Genomic DNA, 13,249 nt, shown 5'->3' with positions numbered 1-13,249 from the left:
TAATTTTAAATGGAACATAAAATCTCAACAAATGAAACATAATAGAAATTATATCAAGCATTTTTTCTGACCAAAATAGTATGAAACTAGAAATCAATTATGAAAGGTAAAAGAAGAAAACAAAAACACATGGAAATTAAATAACCCATGCTACTAAAAACCAATGGTTCATTGAAGAAATCAAAGAAGTAGTCAGAAAATACCATGAGATAAGTGAAAATAAGACAAAACTTTCAAAATTTATGGGACACAGCAAAATCAATTCTAAGAGGAAAGTTTAAAGCAACACAAGCCTACCTCAAGAAACAAGAAAAATATCAAACAAACAACCTAACCTACCATCCACAGGAATTTAAAAAATAAAGTCTGAAGTCAGCAGAACTAAGAAAATAATAAAGATCAGAGAGAAAATAAATAAAACACAAACCAAAAAATCAATAGTAATAATCAATAAAATCAAGAGCTGAATTTATAAAAAGAAAAGCAAAATCAATCAGCAATTAGCCAGGCTCATGCTTGGGGCTGGTGCACTGGGATGACCCAGAGGGATGGTACGGGGAGGGAATGGGGAGGGGGGGGTTCAGGATGGGGAACATGTGTACAACTGTGGCAGATTCATGGTGATGTATGGCAAAACCAATAAAATATTGTAAAGTAATTAACCTTTTATTTTAAAAATAAATAAATTTATTTTAAAAATAAATAAATAAAAGAGAAAAGACCCAACTAAAAATGAAACAAAGGAGGGAAAACTGCAATCAAAACTAAAGAGATACAAAAAAAAATCATAAGAGAATAACATGAACATTTACAACAACAAATTGGACAAGCTAAAGAAGTGAATAAATTTCTAGAAATACAAAATCTTCCAATGCTGAATCAGGTAGAAATAGACAATCTGAATAGGTCAATCACTAGTAGTGAAATTGAATTTGTAATCATAAAACTCCCAGCAAACAAATGTCCAAGACTGGAGAGCATCACACTAGAATTTTACCAAACATATAAAGAAGAACTTTTATCTACCCTCCTCAAACTATTACAAAAAACTGACGAGGAGGGAACATTCTGAAATTCAATCTATGAGACCACCATTACCCTGACACCAAAACCAGGCAATGACACCACAAAAAAATGAATATTACTAAAGGACAATATCTCTATTAAATATAGAGGCAAAAACCCTCAACAAAATATTAATAAACTTAATTCAACAATATTTAAAAAGGATCATACACCATGATCAAGCAGGGTTTATTCTAGGAATGCAAGGATGGTCCAACATCTGCAAATCACCAATTTAACAAAAAGGATAAGAACCACTTGATCATCTCAATAGATACGGAAAAAGCATTTGAAAAATTCAGCAACATTTATGATAATAACTCCAACCAAAGTAGGTACAGATGGAACATATCCTATCATAATAAAAGCCATTAATGACAAACTCACAGATAATATCATATTTAATGTGAAAAGGTGAAATCAGATGTAAGACAAGAATACCCACTTTTGCAACTTCCATTTGATATAGTTTTGGAAGTCCTAGCCACAACAATCAGAAAAGAAAGAAAAAAAATAGCATTAAAATCGGAAGGGAAGAAGTAAAACTGTCACTATCTGCCTATGACACCATACTATATATAGAAAACCCTAATTTTTCCACCTAAAACTATTTGAACTAATAAATGACTTCAGTAAATTTTCAGGAAATAAAATTAATATATAGACATCTGCTGCTTTTGTATGCACTAACAGTAAACTATAACAAAGACAAAGTAAATCTCACTTTAAATCACATCAAAAAGAGTAAGATATCTAGGAAGAAACTTAGTCAAGGAGGTGAAAAACCTGTACTCTGAAAATTATTTTTAAAATATTAAGAAAACTGAAGACAATACAAAGGAATAAAAACATGTCCTACAGTCATGGATTGGAAGAATTAATATTATTAAAATGTCCATTCTATCCAAAGCAATCTACAGTCTTAATGCAATCCTTATCAAGATACCATTAATAATTTTCACAGAACCAAAATAATTAATCCTAAAATTCATATGGAATCACAAAAGACCCTGATTTGCAAAAGGAATTTGAAGGATAAAGAACAAAGCTGGAAGCATCACATCCCCTGACTTAGACTATACAAAACCTACAGTAATCAAAATAGTACTGCACTGGCACCAATACAGACATATACATCAACTAACAAAATAGAGAGCCCAGAAGTAAATCCACTCACTTATGGTCAACTGGGGCTTCCCTAGTGGCTCAGAGGGTACAGCGTCTGCCTGCAATGCGGGAGACCTAGGTTTGATCCCTGGGTTGGGAAGATACCATGGGGAAGGAAATGGCACCCCACTCCAGAACTCTTGTCTAGACAATCCCATGGACGGAGGAGCCTGGTAGGCTACAGTCCATGGGGTTATAAAAAGTTGGACGCGACTGAGACTTTACTTCACTCACTTTATGGTCAATTAGTAGTAGTGTTAGTTGCTCGGTCGTGCCCAACTCTTTGCGACCCCACGGACTGTGGTCCACCAGGCTCCTCTGTCCATGGGGTTCTCCAGGCAAGAATACTGGAGGAGGTTGCCATTTCCTTCTAAATTAATATACTACAAATGAATCTAGAATATATAATGGAGAAAACACAGTCTTTTTAATAAGTGGGACTAGGAAAACTGGCCAGTGCGATCTTAGAGAATGAATTTAGAAAATTTTCTCATACCAAATACAAGAATAAACACAAAATAAATTAAAGACCTATATATAAGACTGGAAACCATACAACTCCCTGAAGAAAACACAAGCAGAACACTTTGGTATATCATAGCAATATTTTTTTGGATCTCTCTCCTAAGGCCAAAAAAGCAAGAACAGAAATCAACAAAAGGGACCAAATTAAACGTTAAAACTTATATACAACATATATAAGCAACATACACAACTCAATATCAAAAAGATAATCAATCCAAAAAAAAAAAATGGGTAGAAGACCTGAAAAGACATTTTTCCAAAGAAGACATACCAAAGGCTAATAGACACATGAAGAGATGCTCAACATTACTAATAACCAGACTTCCCTGGTGGCTCAGACGGTAAAGCGTCTGCCTACAATGCGGGTGACCCAAGTTCAATCTAATAACCAGGGAAATGCAAATCAAAACCACAGCAAGATTTCATCTCACATCTGTCAGAATGACTATCATCATAAAGACCAAAAATTACAGATGTTAGTGACAATATGAAGAAGATGGAGCCCTAGTACGCTGTTACTGGGATTATGAATTGATGCAGCCACTATTGAAGAGTATGGAGGTTGCTCAAAAAACTAAAAATAGAACTACCATATGACCCAGCAACTTAATTCCTTCATTATATAAGAATAAAACAAAAAAACACTAATTCAAAAAGATGCATACACTCCAATGTTCATAGCAACATTATTTACAATAGTCAATACATGGAAGCAATCTAAGTGGCCATCAACAGATGAATGGATAAAGATGTGAAATATACATACAATGGAATATCCAGTTCAGTTCAGGTCAGTCGCTCAGTCGTGTCTGACTTTTTGCAACCCCATGAATCGCAGCACGCCAGGCCTCCCTGTCCATCACCAACTCCCGGAGTTCACTCAAACTCATGTCCATCAAGTTGGTGATGCCATCCAGCCATCTCATCCTCTGTCGTCCCCTTCCCCTCCTGCCTCCAATCCCTCCCAGCATCAGTCTTTTCCAATGAGTCAACTCTTCGCATGAAGTGGGCAAAGTACTGGAGTTTCAGCTTTAGCATCATTCCTTCCAAAAAACACCCAGGGCTGATCTCCTTCAGAATGGACTGGTTGGATCTCCTCGCAGTCCAAGGGACTCTCAAGAGTCATAAACACACAAATGCACTAACATATGTATATCATGATCATACATATATATATAATTACATATACAATTATAAACAATTTCAAGTATACTTTTTAGACTTAGTAACAAGTCCCAGAAACTCAAATTTTTTTCTGTAAAAGATTTCAAGTAATTCCTTTACAATATTGTAAAGTAATTAGCCTCCAATTAAAATAAATAAATTTAAATTAAAAAAAAAGATTTCAAGTAAAAACAATAGATGCTAACTTGAAACAATGAAATGTGTTCAAGTTGGCAGTGTTTACACTGAAACTGAAATAATATAGTTGATATGCAAATTCTGTAAGTTGTTCCTATTTTCCATATATTGAATACTACCCTACCTTCTGAAGGTTTCCTTGAACAACAAACTTCTGACTTCATGAATCAGAAATACAGGTAACTTATGGTGTATCTTATAAAGACCATCCTAAAGTAAGTGTGCTACCAACTTCATTCAACAAGTAAGTTTACTTAAACTACTAATAAAAATATGTACCCATGTTGCAGACACTATTCAAGTCTTTTATGAACATATATTACCAGTTTTCTAAGCAATATCTCAAGGTCAGTAGTATCAAACCAAATTTAAAGGTGAGTAACTGAAGTTTAGTGTGCTTATGTAATTTGTCCAAGGACACAAAGCTGGCAAATAACAAAATGAAGATTCTAATGCCAAAGCTGTTGCTTTTTCCCACTGCACTCTAAAACCTGAACAATCAGAAGTATGAGAATTTTTTACATGTCAGTATACTTGAGGAAGATTTCTCTCCCCAACACAACCTTTGTGAGAACAGCTCTATTTGCACTATCACTTAGTCTTCTGTGAGTTGTTGCCTCTTTATATCCTTGACCTATTTGGTTTTTTCTTTTTCCTTTTCCTCCTAAAAGTTCTTTATGTATTTTGGATATCAATCTTGTATCTTTAATATATTGCACAAATTTATTTTCCAAGAATAGTACATATATCTTTCAACTTTAGATCTTTTGTCATATAGACTTTATTTTTAAAAACTCAAAAGTATCGATCTATGTCTTTTCAATTTTGGTTTTCTGTGCCTTGCATAAGAAATTTAACCCTACTTCAAAAGTCAATAAAATATTTATTTTATATTTATTTTCATAGTTTAAAATTTTAATTTATTTTTTCATATTTAAGTCTTCAATTCATCTAAAGTTTTAAAAAATAGTGTGATATAGGAATATTATTTGTCAAACAACTGAATCATAAGGTCCTACTATTTCTACTATTTTGTAAGGCAACTCCTGCCATACATTAAGCTCACTTACATAAATAGCTTTATTTATGAGTTCTGGTCTATCCATTTAGACTATTTGTCTATTGTCATGCCAAAGCCATTCTATTTTAATCATTAGTCTATTAATAAACATTCTTAGCTGAAATACAAGTTTCTATAAAATATATACCCACTCATTATTCTTCTTCAAAGTTGGCTAAGTATTTTTAAGACTTTTTTTTTTTTAATGTGGACCCCCTTTTAAAAATCCAATATTGAATTTGTTTCAATATTGTTTCTGTTTTATGTTTTGGTTTTTTGGCTCCAGGGCATGTGGAGCCAACCAGGGGTCAAACCCACATCCCCTGCATTGAAAGGCAAAGTCTTAACTCCTGGACCTCCTAGGAAGTCCTAGCTTAGCTATTTGTTTGACCCTTTGCTTTTCTACATGAATTTAGAATTAGCTTTTCAAGCTCTATGAAAAAAAAAAAATTGAGGAGGAAAATGATTGAAATTGTATTAAAGGGTGATTTGGGGAGAACAGACATCTTTATAATATTAAGCTTTCACTTCTGAAAACATAGTTTGAATCTCATTTTATCAGATTATGCCTTTACTATCTCTCTTACTGATGTTATCTTTGTATTCCTCTGTCATCCCTTCTCATTTTTCAAGGACTATTGTTCACACCTCACTGACATTTCTCCAATATATACAGAGACAATCTTTGCAATTAACACTCTTGGCACTTTGAATTCCTCCTCTCCAATATTTTACATATAATATCTTCATTATATATTCATTATATATTTCTAGCTGCCCCCATAGTCATACTCTACACCTTGATATTTCCAATAGTTACAATAATTGCAATTCCTTCAATTTTCTTTCACTCATCCTATTATCTAATGACAATCTGTTTGTAGCTTTTTCACTAAGATACACTAACCACAGACTTAACAAGAATATCTTATGAAGAATCTCTCTCTTTTTTAAGTTTGCTTGCATGTACCCTGGACTCTCTTATCTTTCTCTTATTTTGTGGTCTGTATTGCTGAAAAGAAAACACAGTCTTGGTCTGCTTCAAGCCACAATGGATTATGTGGTATTAAATTTACCCTCTCTCCACAAACAACTATAATTTGGGGCCAAAAAATATAAAACATATTTTTTAGACAGTGGACAGCAGACAACTCATGACTGATCCCTGAGAAGGGGAAATAAAGTAAGGCCTTTGATCACTAAAGATTTCTTTCTGAAGGCACATTCTGAACTATGATGCAAGGCAAAGGAACTCATACAAAATGTGGATATCTCACTGAGTTAAATAGAAATTGGAGTTCACAAAACTGGGTTGGTGATGATATGGCTGGAATTATAGAACACAGAGCACCAGAGAAGACAAAACTATGCACAAAAAACCCTCAAAAATCGACACAGGGTTCAACTTGATTCTTTGGGGTGAATACAAAGCTATACCTATATACATAAGGTAAGACTCCATTAAACTAGGCAAAGGACAATTACTAGAAAGTGGTAGAACAATTCCAAGAACTCACACAGAGCTAGCAGACATTGAAACAAACAAATCATAGCACTTTACTGGAGACTCCAGAAGTATCACACCTTAGTAGCATGATTAAACTAAAGCCACAGCTCTCTAGACCTACCTGAGCAACACTTAAAAGCAACCCTTGATATTCACAATGGAGTAAATGGATCCATATCTGGCTAACAACTAGAAAACCAGATAAAATATTTGAAATAGATGTTTTCAGACATTGGACAATTAGCATCACAAAGATGGGATCCCTAACAGAAGGGAAACAAATGAGATAATTCCTATGATCGCTCTGGCTTTCAAAACACAGCAATGGGAGATGTTCTCACTGTAACCAGATAGATTAGAAAGACTCCTATGAACATCCAAAACACTCAGTAGATACTTTGGAAGTGCCGTGTATGGACCAAGTAAGACTAAACAACCATCACTGCATCAGGCCTACACTAAGAAAACTTTAAATAGTCTACCTGTATTATTAAGGGCAAAGAGAAAGAGAAAAAAAAAAGACATAATAAATAAATAAACTAATTAAATGATATATTACAAAGTAGTAGATTCTAAAAGAAAAGGTAGAACAGAGTAAGAGGGGTGTGTGAAGGAGGAGAAAAAGGATAGTCATTAAGATTGGCCTCATTAAGAAGATATTAGTTGAGAAAAGACAAAGGAAGTAAGGAAATTTCTTATGCAAATATCTGGTAGAGGGCAAGTAGGAGCCCTAAGCCAGTGCTTTAAGGTAGAATCATGCCTGGCTTGTTTGAGGTACCACAAAGAAAAGCTGTGTGGGCAAGGCGTAAAGTAGAAGAAAATGTGGTCAAAGAAGTATGTAAGTTGTAGGGTGGGGTGGGTGAGTTAGACTGATGATTTTGCAGGATCTGGTGGGTTATTTTAGAGATACCATCTTTTACTCTGACACGCAAAAATTAATTACATGAGTTTAACTGAGTAATCATATGATATGACTTTTATCATAAAATTACTATCATTTCCCTGTTTTGAGTACACTAAAAGACAGAATTAAACAGGGGTCCAGTTAGGAGACGTTGATCACAGTCATAGGTAGGCCTGGAAGTCAGGCATGTGCAATATAGACTCCATATTCTTAACTGTTAAAGTTTGCTTGATGATGATACTGACAATGATGATACCTTGCAATAGTAGATTTGAAAGAAGAAGGAAGATGAAGAAAAGGACTAGAAGAAGGAGAAGGAGAAGGAAAAAGGGCAGAACAACAGTGTGTGTGTGTTAGCCATGCAGTCGTGTCCAAGCCTTTGTGACCCCATGGACTGTAGTCCACCAGGTTCCTCCGTCCATGGAATTCTCCAGGCAAGAATATTGAGGTGGGTAGCGATTTCCTTCTCCAGGGAATCTTCCTGACCCAGGGATTGAGCCCAGGTCTCCTGCATTGCAGGCAGACTCTATCAACTGAGCCACTGGGAAGACCTCCACAAACAGTAGTAATAATATATATTAATAATTTGTTGTGGTGGTTTTCCCTCTTGCTGGTTTTAGTTTTGTTTCTACTGTCAAGGTGTTTTAGTAAACTCAATAGCCATCAAGTTATGAATCTCTATCTACCAAACATCATGGTAGGCTCTTTATATGCATTCTGCCCTTTAATTTTCACAATACTCACATGAAGTAGTATTATCATCTTTGTTTTATAGATGGAAAATTGAGGTACCAAGAGATTAAGCCAAGTCTGTTTGAATCCATTGTCTTGTTATCTGTCTACCATAATTTGCTGTCTTTGTTTATTGTCAAGTCTAGCCATAGCCAGGATGAAGCTTCACTGAGACTGAAATCTCCAGAATGAAGACCAAAGCAGCAAAAGACTCTTGAAATTTTAGACATGCCATATATAAGTGTGTGTGTGTATTTAAGCTACATTGATGTTTATAATAATGTAAGCAATACTTCACTGTTAAAATTTTTTTTTAATTTTGTATTACCTAACTCAGAGGACACTCTGTTGGCACACCCAGATAAAATAGGTTTGATGAATTAAGAAAGAGTCAAAATAATAAATAAGTATATTTTGTGTCTCACATTATTACTGGAGTGCAGTTAATTCCTTTTTGACCAGAGACCTGAAACACTGCATTATATCTCATTTACTTGTGTGATGTTTCCAAGTAAGACAGAAAAAGAATTTATTCTAAATATATGAACTTTTGAGTTCATTAAACATTTCAAACCAAGAAATCCAAAATAAAGCATCTCACTGTTTATAGGATAGAAAAATAATACAAACTGTTTCTAAAAAAAATTTAGAAATATGAATAAAGAGTTTTAAAAACATTTACATACTTAGCCCATCAATTTTCCACATAGGAATTTATTCTAAAGAAGTGAAAAGAAATCTGGGTAAAGTTTCACTCATAAAGGTGTTCCCTAGAGTATTATTTATAACAACAGATAATAAAAGGGAATCTTTATGCCCAAGATTTAAAGAAGGGGTCCGAAAGTACATAACTATTGTACAGCCATGTTTATGATGGTTTAACCAACAGAAAATGTTTGTAATACTGTTTAGTTTCCTTATAAGATATAAAATGTATACATGTTACAAATTTAATTATGCTCCAAAGAGTAAAATAGAAAATAAATAAGCCTAGAAGTAAATATGCCAAAAAGTTATTAGTATTTGCTTCCAGGTAGTAAGATTAAGGGTGTGTGTGTAAGTATGGGTATGTATGTGCTTTTTCTCTGCTTCTGATAAGTATCTATATTGTACAAATTTACTACAGTAAGCACTGGATACTTTTACAGTCAGTATAGAGGGGAAAAAAAAACTCAAAGAGATAAAAAGAATATAAAAGACAGAAAATACTTTCAACAATCCAGGCACATCATTTTATTTCTTCTTATTGGCTAAAGTTTTATCATGAGTATTTAAATAGGTAGATTTGCTTTCACATCACACGAGTGTTCTGCTGCATAAATAACAAATTTCCATGTAAGAATATTTAATATAGCATTTTTAAGAGAGAAAATTACTTTTCAATAAAGATACCTGGATGTTTAGTTATCATAGATTCTTACAAATGTACTATTTACCAACTACTTTGGGAGTTAATATGTCAGTCCTGGAATATGACACCATATGTTTCAAGCATTTATCACTTGCTAAAAAACATTAAGGAAGATGATCCAAAAGCTAGACCTGTTTATACAGTATAGTCAATGCTTCAATTTTTAGTGGAGTCAGACTTTAATGACTAATATTTCTTTTGCCTGCTAGTACCAAACCCTAAATAAGGTTCCTGACTAGATTACATTCATGCAGTTCTCATTTTAACGGAAATTGGAGAGATGGCAAAAGATTATGGGACAACCCATTATAAAAACAGACCTCACAAGTCAAACCTAATAGTAAAATCATTCTCTTTCATGTAGACAACCATGAAAACAAATATCCTGTGAGCTAGAGATATGTACTGTATCTTTCCAGCAAATCTTTATGCCTTCTTGAGACAGATTTCCATTACTATATAATGTGATTACAGTTGATGAAGCAATGGCACACAGAAAGAGGCTGATAAAGCATCAGCCTCAGGAAAACAGATAAACATGTTCATGATTTTTAATTGTAACAAAGGTAGTATAACACTGGATATGAAGATAGAACTTAGAGCAAATATTTGTTTCTTCAACTTTAAAAACAAGCATCCATAAAACAGTACCAACTCTTGTAAGCATAATAACAAAACTGTCATTTCACTTCCTTGATTGATAGACAAGATTCAAAAGAGACCGTAGGACTTTAACATGTAGTATAAAAATTATAACACACTGGAAAAGACATTTTTAACAGCAAAGTGAATATAAGCCACCTAGAAGAACAAACAACAATAAACTTTGAAATGTATGAGCAATCTGTCCAAAAGATTATCCCAGGTCATATAATTTAAGAAACACATTTTCCAAACACTCTAGTCATCCAACCTTGCTCTCAATGCCTCCATCTGACCATAGAAACTATAAGGATATTCTTAATAGAGACTAAAGTGAAAGAAAAACTAGGTTAGGAATTTAATGTAACCCAAAGTAAAAAGAAAAAAAAAAAAATATATATATATATATATATATAATTTCAGAGCTTCTGCTAAGTCTCCACTTAAGAAAGGATATGATGAGAATAGATTCTGTTCCTTGAAAAGTAACAAGTCTCATTTCTTAAGAGATAGTGGATTCCTGGTTGGAATAGACAAGCTGAAAGATAAGCATGAGCTATGGATAAAGAGGAAAAGAGTAATCCCATTTGTGAAGTTAGAAAACCTGGTAGATTATACTGCTTTAAAGAAAATGTTCCCCTTCCTTAATATGAATTGACCATGCTGCCTTGGAATTACTGTTCTTTTTTTAAGTGGTGTGTGTATGTGACAACTGTAAATTGCTGACATGAGACAAACACACCAATAGAAGAATGAGAGGCTGCATGCTTACATCATGGTAGCAGAGAGATCGTCATAGGGAACCCAAACTAGAGTTCAAGACTCAGGCTTATACATGTGGCTAAGGCCTCCTGCTATGATTTATACTCTCAAGACTTAGCAACATAAACTTTGAAAAAAGCACTTTGAGAATTATTGATTGTCTTGCTGGAGTAAGAAGGACTATCCTAAGGACAGGTGAAGCCCTGTAGATAAAATGTACGTTTCCCTAAAGTGATTGCAGGGAAGGAATATTATCCTTACTGTAAAAAACTGAAAAAGGAATTATCTCATGAGTATGTAAGTAAAACAAGAAACCAAGCAAAGAACTAAAGTTTGTCGTAGAGCAATAATCTGTGTGAGGTTTATTTCCCCTCTTGTCCTAAACAGCTGAGATAATTCATAGTTAGCCAACAATGTTCAGAGCTCTCCCATGTATATAATTCCTTCTAGTTACCCCTAAATTTCAGTAAACATAACATACACCGAGTCCTATGTCAGTGGTGTTGTAGAAAATTAAAAGAAATGGTAGCAAAGTGAAGTGGCTGTTCATGAACCCCTCTTCTGCTGAAGTCAGCATGCCAGGAAGAGCACTGTGTCAGACAAGTGAGATACCTAAATTTCAAACACTGACCATTACCTACCTAACATATGACTCAAGTTGCAGTTGAAATAAACAGAGAGAAGTAAGCAACCAGGTGAAAGAGTAAGTAGATTAGATTGACTTAGGATGGGAAATTAAACTCCTCACTCTTTCAAATATGCTAGAAAAAAAAGAACCCTGAAGAAAGAAGGCAGATATTAGATTACAGGGCTATGTTTTCACCAGCTTAAAACAATCCTATCATATGTACACAAAGCTTGTGCAGAATCTTCCAAAATTAGTTGTCTCAATGTAACAATAACAACTGATTTCTCAGGGTTAGATTTTTATCAAAGTTTGTTAAAAGCGTATATCTTTAGTTCTATTTTCATCAATATTTTTATTCAAAACAATTTTGAACAGGATTGTAAAACATATACTCTTATGTTACAAAATGTACATGAAGAAATTGTGGTTAAAGATAGATTCATATTATTTAGGTTGGTGCAAAGTAATTGTGGTTTCAGACTATGAATTTTAAATCATTATAACAAGGCTCAATCACAGCTTTATTAATAAAAATAGAAACCATTATAATCAACACATTTTTGCCAATGAGAAATAAGTTTGTTTATTCCTGTAGCATAAAAATCCATGCTTTAGGATTCGATAAACTCTTGAAAGGCATTGTCTACCTCCAGCTGTTTGTGTAAGCCTTTTCCCTGCAAAAAGCTGTCAAGATGCTTGAAGAAGTGGTAGTCCATTGGCTAGAGGTCAAGTGAATATGGTGGATGAGGCAAAACTTTGTAGACTAACTCAACTTTTCAAGCATTGGTTGTGCAACGTGCAATTGGATGTTTTCATGGAAAAGAATTGGGCTCTTTCTGTTGACCAATGCTGGCTGCAGGCATTGCAGTTTTCAGTGTATCTCATTGATTTGCTGAACATATTTCTCAGATGCAATGGCTTCACCTGGATTCAGAAAGCTGTAGTGGACCAGATGGGCAGCAGACCACCAAACAGTGACCATGACTTTTTTTGGTGCAAGTTTGGCTTTAGGAAGTGCTTTGGAGCCTCTTCTTGGTCCGGTCACTGAGATGGTCATCACTGGTTGTCGTATAAAATCCACTTGTCATTGCAGGACACAATCCAAGCAAGAAATAGTTGGTTGCATAGAATAAAAGGAGACAACAGTTCAAAATGATGATTCTTGTTTTTTTTTTTTTTATTGGCAGTCAGCTCATGGGTATCCACCTACTGAGATTTTTCATCTTTCCAATTTGCTTCAAATGCTGAATGACCATAGAATGGTCCACATTGAGTTCTTTGGCAACTTCTCGGGTTGGTGGTTGTCAACTTCCAATGGCCAGCCCCTGTGCTCATATCTTCAAGGCTCTTGTCTTCTTTGCAGAATTTCTTGGACCACCACTGCACCGTACATTTGTTAGCAATTCCTAGACCAAATGCGTTCTTGATGTTGCAAATTGTCTCCATTGCTTGATGACCATTTTGAGCTTGAATAAGAAAATTAC

The 13,249-nt window shown here is 34.3% G+C and overlaps 1 protein-coding gene across 6 annotated transcripts in view; it reads right to left on the bottom strand.

The window, feature by feature from the left end:
• Positions 1-13,249, bottom strand: part of BEND5 (BEN domain containing 5) — a 1,466,135-nt gene that overhangs the window by 1,212,174 nt on the left and 240,712 nt on the right. The gene's annotated exons all lie outside the window — the stretch shown is intronic.

This window comes from Bos taurus, chromosome 3 (assembly GCF_002263795.3).
Source record: "Bos taurus isolate L1 Dominette 01449 registration number 42190680 breed Hereford chromosome 3, ARS-UCD2.0, whole genome shotgun sequence".
NCBI classification, from domain to species: Eukaryota; Metazoa; Chordata; class Mammalia; order Artiodactyla; family Bovidae; genus Bos; species Bos taurus.
The sequence above is the reverse complement of the archived record's forward strand: the minus strand, read 5'-3'. Positions and strand labels throughout refer to the sequence as shown.